This window comes from Gossypium arboreum, chromosome 11 (assembly GCF_025698485.1).
Source record: "Gossypium arboreum isolate Shixiya-1 chromosome 11, ASM2569848v2, whole genome shotgun sequence".
In the NCBI taxonomy this organism is placed as follows: domain Eukaryota; kingdom Viridiplantae; phylum Streptophyta; class Magnoliopsida; order Malvales; family Malvaceae; genus Gossypium; species Gossypium arboreum.
Window position 1 is genome coordinate 118,432,790 of NC_069080.1, and position 7,648 is coordinate 118,440,437.

The window sequence follows — 7,648 nt, forward strand, 5'->3', positions numbered from 1 at the left end:
ATTAAAGAGTTGAGGGGATTTTTGGGGCTTTCTGAATATTACAGAAGGTTTATAAAGGCACTATAGCATAATGGCCACCCCTTTGACAAACCTGCTTAAGAAAGACACTTAGAATTGGAATGACCAAGCTACTTCTGCTTTTGAATAACTCAACGTAGCCTTATGTTCAACTCAAAGTAGCCTTATGTTCAACTCCTATTTTGGTTCTCAGTCTATCGGTGAAAGGTGGAGCCTTGGAGCTTTATGCATTCTTTCGTTTTGTTGTTATTCGTCCTTATGACATATAGTAAGACCTCTTTTATGATGGATTGTTTTCCTTTTCCCCTTGCTTTATGAAGTCTTTATCTTTTACTGTTGTAACTTCGACACCTCTCTAGGGTTTCTTTAATCTGAACCTTGATGGTCGTTAGTGTCATCGCACAAAGTCTTCTCTTGGTGGTTTTCATGGTCAATATACCAAGGCTATTTTTCGGCTTTGGTTCCTCCACTATTGGAGTTTTTACCAATGCTGTAGTGATTCTAATGTCTTTTTTAAGCTTCATATTGGCCTTGCCTCCACCGAAAGCATGCATGTTGTTCAAGCCAGTTGTGGCATATTTGCCAGAATCTTAATGTTCTCTCCCTCTTCCTCCTTGCACGGCGACAATGGTAAAGCTAGCAACTAGGGTTTCTACGGTAAAGTAGTGGTTTGAAAAATACTCATTCCCTACTTTAAGATTTGATAAAAATATCCATTAATTTAAGGTTTATTTATTAAATGTTTAACACCCCTTACCCGTATTCAATGCCGGGATAGGATTCGAGGCGTTACCGAACTTACACATTCACAAACATGCAAAATCAGGTCCCAAAATTTCGCCCAAAATTAAAACTTTTCAAATACATGTATATCGTCCCTTATACGGGCCTTTAAGGCCTAAAACATGCATCGGGGTGGTTCGAGACTACCGTAAACTTTAGAAAGTTTTGGGAAACTTATAAAATTTTTCATGAAACAGGGTCACACGCCCGTGTGGACACAGGGATACGACCGTGTCCTCAGGCTGTGTAACTTTCTGTTTATGATGTCGGCAAAACAAATTGAACCACACAGCCAGGCTACACGCCCGTGTGCTAGGCCGTGTCCTCCACATGGTTGAGACACATGGCTGTGTCTTTGCCCATGTGGCTAGCACTTAGGTTATTTTCCAAGCCTTTTTGTTACCATTAATACCTCACATACGTAAATACATTATAGACACATACAATGTAGCATCAAGTAAATGATTAAACATCCTCCATTAAGACTCAATTGTAATATTCATATATCATCATACATGTGTTTTGCTTACTCATATTATACCAAGTCTAAACACACCAATTCACAATCAATTGAACATGTCATTTTGATTTTTACTTGTACATTTATACCATCCTTGCCTAAGTTATTCCACACCAATTTCATGTTCAAGCATTATTGACTTATTGCCATATCACACTTTTATTTTCTGATTATGACCACTTCGTTTGGTCATAAGACATTCATCAAGCATACATACCGTAATACTAATCATTCATGTAAAGCAATTATAATCACATGACCACATCACAAGGCATCAATAAATAGCTTGGATAAATAGGCTTACAAGCTATAACCCATACAAGCCATATCTCATGGCTAAACACAACGAATCAATTTAAGCCAACATCTTGGCCAAATTAAAAGAATACACATCATAATGACTAAGTCCCTATACATGACACTCACTTGAAGACACTAAGATTTAACAATACTCCAAAGGTGGTAGCCTGATAGTGTGATGCTGCCTCCGGCAATCTCCAACCCTGAGCTGACCTGAAAACACTAAAGTAATGGAGAGGAGGGAGTAATATTAAAGCTTAGTAAGTCCATATGAAAATAATAAGTAAATTATCAACATGATTCCATGGTAATATAACCATAATTATACTTTTACTTATATTCTGGTCATGTTGTTTTATCGAGTCATAGTCACTAAATTATTTATATCTGGAGCTACGAACTCCAAATCAAGATCTTATAATTTTTCCTGAAACTAGACTCACATATCTTCTTATCAAAAAATTTTCAGAATTTTTAGATTAGCCAATAAGTACAGTTTATTCTTTAAATTCACCCCTATTTTACTGTTTGACAGCTTCGACCTTTCTTTACTAAAAATCGATTATCTCTTAGTAAGGGATTCAATTAATGTTCCCGTTTATTTTTATTGAAAATAGACTCATTAAGGATTTAGTCATTTAAATTATAACCTATAATAATTTTTTTACAATTTTTAGTGATTTTCCAAAGTTAAGATAGGGGAGCCCAAAGCACTCTGGCTCTGTCTCACAAAAGTTCAAATATCTCATAATATGAAACTCTTTTACTTACACCATTTCTTCTATGTGAAAATAGATTCAATAAGATTTAATATCATATCTTATTTAGTCTCTAATTCAATTTTCACAATTTTTGGTGGATTTTCGAAATCACACAACTGCTGATGTCCAAAATTGTTTTAGTGCAATATCATGACAACTATCATATGATGGCATAATAACATAATCACCAATATTATTCATCATTCAAGCATTCTATCTCATTAATCAAATATTCGTATACATATACGTGAATATACCTTTTCATCATATATCATCCTGTAACAAAACATTACTCATGAGTATAACATACGTACCTGTACGTATCTGTAGCATATCGAATAACTTTACCTTCATTACCAAGCCCATCTCGGGACTTTCATCGCATCATTCATTATAATATCCGTCGAACACTTGGAATATTATTCGATACACGGAAACTTGCACATAAGTGCCACATAAACATACTTAGCCAAAGCTACCTTATAACATGTAACACATCCATAATGAACTCGGACCTCTCAACGAGCTCGGATGTTACATCTATCACATCCATTATGAACTCGAACCACTGAATGAGCTCGGATGCCATATATATCACGAACTTGGACCACTCAAAAAGTTCAGATTCTCACATATATCACGAACTTGGACCGCTCAACGAGCTCGGATTTCTTCATTCCTAGTGACATGTCACTTGTATCCTAAACTATTCCTAAGGTTCAAACGGGGTTTTCCACACTTGCACATATCATCCTTATCGCACTTGCTTGTCATGTCATGAACGATGACCATAATACCATTCATGCTTACAAATTCACCATTATTATATTAATGAAATAAACATGGCATTTGTTACATAATACAATCATCATATCAACTATATAAATATTCACCACATAATGTTAACACATCAATTTAAGTTCAAGCATAAACAATGATATTATTGCATTATTATTGATATACGAACTTACCTCGAAAGCGAGCACGGCTATTTATTCCAATTTAGTCCATAATCTCATTCATTTCCAATCTATGCCCGAATCTCATTTTCCTTGATCTATAATATCACAATTAGCTTAAAAATTAGTCACATTATTCATATGGGTACAAAAATCATACTTTTATAAAATTGCATTTTGACCCCTAAACTTTCACATATTTGCAATTTTGCCCCAATGCTCGTAAAATGATTTTTATTCAATTTCCTTGCATTTTAAGCCTAGACGAATCATTTTCTTAACTATAGAAGCCCATAATTTCCACTAAAACACACTTTTATGACAAATTTTATAACTTTTACGATTTAGTCCTTTTAAGCATTTTCATCGAAAATCACTTAGCAAAAGTCATTTATTTAACACCCAACATTCATTTTCTACCATTAGAAATCAAAATACATGCATTACATACATGGGAAAATTTTTAAACATCAACCCTAGCTCAAATAAATGGTAAAAATTGATAGATCTTGTTACGAGGATTTCAAAAACGTAAAAATCATTAAAAACGGGGATAGAACGGACTTACAATCGAGATTGGAAGCTTGAAAAACCCTAGCTATGTATTCTCCATGCAATTTTCGGCCATGGGGTAGAAGATGGACAAAAATTAGCTTTTAATTTTGTTTTTAATTCATTTTAATTACTAAATAACCAAAATGCCCCTAACTTAAAAATATTCTATTTCACCTATTTCATGTCCATTTTTGTCCAAAAAATTAACCAATGGTCTAATTACCATTTAAGGACTTCCAATTTAAAATTTCAAATCAATTTGACACCTCTAACATGTAGAACTCAACTTTTGTACTTTTTACAATTTAGTCATTTTGACTAAATTGAGTGCCCAAATGTCAAAATTTTCGAACGAAATTTTCACGAAATCATCCCGTGAAATTTTATAACATAAAAATATAATAAAAATAAGTTTTCTTACGTCGAATTTGTGGTCCTAAAACCACTATTCTGACTAGGCCCTAATTCGGGATGTTACAAAATGAATTTTAAGTAAAATCACAATTTTTTCCATTATTAATTATTATTCTGTTTATTTTGTTATCTTTAATTTTAAATTCATTAATTTCAATTAAAATAAATAAAATTTAATTAGTTACAAAAATATTTTAATTATTATTGAATTAAATTGTAAATTACATTTTCAAATATAATTATATGTTAAACATAATGTATTTTTCAATTAATCTATGTGAGTGTTTTTACAAAGTTACATGTACAAATACAATTACAATTACAAAAAATACATTTGAATAACTATAACCAAAATTAATCATTATAAAGCATTATTAGACTGATAACTAAAATATATCCAAACCTATACTAGAATAAAACTATACAATGTCCACATATGGCAAACCATAAACAAGAATAAATATAGGCTAAGAATTTACACATGACTCAAACCTGAGGTCATGAAAATAATTATATTTTTTTATCTTCTTTTTTACTTTTTTATTTGGTAAAAGTATCATGAAGACTCTTGTACTAGGAGTCAAATTACATTTTGTCCATTCTACTAAAAACATGGGCAAATTAGTCCCTATACAGATAAAAAAGCAAATTATTTTTTCTGTTAAAAAATTCGTCAAATTCTACTGTTAAAAACTGATTATTGTATGTCAACATAAGGTTCACATGGCATGTCACGCGTCACTTTTTCGTTATCTATCAACTCCGCCAGTTTTTAACAATACAAGTAGATAAATTTTTAATAAAAAGACTAATTTACTATTTGATTTAACTAATTTCTTATTTTTTATTAGAGAAAATAAAATGTAATTTAACTTCTAATATAGAGAACTCTATAGTATTACTACTTTTACCCTTTTTGTTCTTTTTAAATATTTTTTATGCAAATGCTTGCTAATATTTAAAATTTAATTATAATATTAACTTTGAAATAATTCATTTTCTTTATATTTTATATTTTAATTATTATTTTTCCATTAGTAACTTTTAAATAATGGTAATCAATAATTTTATATAAAATAATTTAATGAATTCATATCAAATTTGATATATAAATAAATTAAATTTAAATTTAAAAATATAAACTTTTATGAAGTAAGAAAAATATATTTGATTTTACGACACTTCAATATGTGATTATATTTGTTACTTTGTAATTAAAAGTAGAGAAATGAATAAATTAAATAGAACATAAAACCGAAACATATAATCATCTTTTAAATTTGCTTAATAAGTTATTTTAAAGAAGATAGAACTTATTTTACCCGAAAAATTATTCAAACAAAAATTAGTCCAAAGGCTTTCAAAAAAAAAACATTTGAACTGTTTATTTTCAATAATTCGTATATGCATCAAATTTGTACACACTAATCATACTTATTGTGTAACTTCAATAATAATCTGTACGTATATTCATATGTTCCCAAAATTCCTACTTGGTAGTAAAATATTTTATTCCGAACTTCCTCATTTTATACAATTGTGTTTTATTTGATATTTCTACATCAAATTATGTAGAACTATTTGTCTTGGTAAATTTATGTTTTATTTAGATAACACCCCTTAGGGCCGAAACATTAAACCCAAAACAACCCATTCAACAAAATGCTTTAACTAATATTGGACAAGGGCCGCGCGAACGCAGGCCCCCGCTACCACAAATTATGATATGGGCTCTCCTACTTGAGGAGACCTTAGGCAAGCGCCCCTCCCAGGTGCAATGGAGGTCGCTAACTCAGGCCATGGGCCTCGCAGATCGCCCATCGACCCCGTCCAGGTAAGTATGTTGCAAGTTAGCTAGGTGCCTCATATTTATGAAGTCCCGCTCGTGGCCCCTTCTCTTTCTTAGTCGATATGGGATAGTGCTGCTTCAGGAAACCTGTTCTTCTTAATGATTGCTGAGGCTGAACGAAGGGAACTTACAAAAAATAGATGAAACTCCTAGGGAGATATCAGGAGTTTGCAGAAAAGCTGTCCTCAATGAAATCTGGGGGCTCTGTAACAGTGTGCCCATGATTTCAATTGTGAGATTTTGATCTCATATTTTTTAACAAGTATGCTGAAAGGTTAATATATCCCCATGGCTACCAGTATTCTCTTGCTCTTGCTTTAGAGGTGAGCCAGTTGAATGTCCATAGCAAACACCCAAGCATAACATGGATGGTTAGGGAATATTGACACCTTCTGGCTTTAAACATTAATCCAAGTTGTTTCAATGTCCATGGATGGTTAGAGAATGTATAGACTTTGAGCAATCTTTTTTGGCTTTAAACACTCGCCCTAATTTTCTCAGTCATCTGTTGCTTTTTGCAATGAGGCAGTTCAACGTTGATGAATGCTTTTTGAACGTGGATGCATGGTTAGACAATGTTAAAACTTTGGGCAATTTTTATTTGGTTTTAATTGAACATTTATAAACGTGCCTTCCTTTCATTCATGTTTCTATTCAAACTTCCTAACTTGTTCAAATCATTTTAACTACAGAGTCTCCTCGTTGAGCCCTATCAGTGGGAACTTCATTTTCACATTCTTCTTAATTCACATAAGAAAAGAAAATGGTTAAAATCTCTGTACTCTTCAAACATTTGTAATTTAGTCCATCAACTTTTTAGATTTAAAAAATTAAATTTTTTTCTCTTAAATTAAAGTCCATTACAACACTACTTCTTTTATTACGCGGCTACTAGGTGAGTGCTTTTATTATTTCAAAATGTTACACCAACAAATTTAATAAAATAATTTTAACGATATTAACAATTTGATTTAAATTTTAGATTCGAAAAATAAAAAGAGTAAATTCCTAAAAATAAAAGTAAAGGGACTAAATTCTAAATATATAAAGAGTACAAAGACTTGAAACATGTTTTAACCAAATATATAGCTGTACTATTATTTAAGCTCGGAGTGAGTTGGCGCACCAACTCAATTAGGGAAATTACAAAAAAAACTTTTTTTGTATTTAAAATAAATTTTTTTATGTTTATTTGTAAAATGTTGGATTCTTAGTTGGAATCCTAACAATATAAAAAATATTTTGTACTTATTTTTTTAAAAAAATTAGAATTTCAAAAAAATCCATATTAATCTAACAACCTATTTCTTAACCATCTTTATCTTTTATTTATTTTGAATATATTTTTACTTTCACTCACCGCCAATTCTAGTTGAATAAAAAGCTTATTATTATTATTTCCAGAAAATTTTAACGTGAAATTGTTAATTGGGCCTGTAAATTTTGTTGATAAAGCCCGGAAAAATCCAACCAAAATTTGGGCGGGCTC

The 7,648-nt window shown here is 31.2% G+C and overlaps 1 non-coding gene across 1 annotated transcript; it reads right to left on the reverse strand.

The window, feature by feature from the left end:
- Positions 1-5,991: 5,991 nt before the first annotated feature.
- Positions 5,992-6,152, reverse strand: LOC128284656 (U1 spliceosomal RNA). The gene has a single exon (XR_008275078.1). It is a non-coding gene; the product is annotated as a U1 spliceosomal RNA (small nuclear RNA).
- Positions 6,153-7,648: the final 1,496 nt, after the last annotated feature.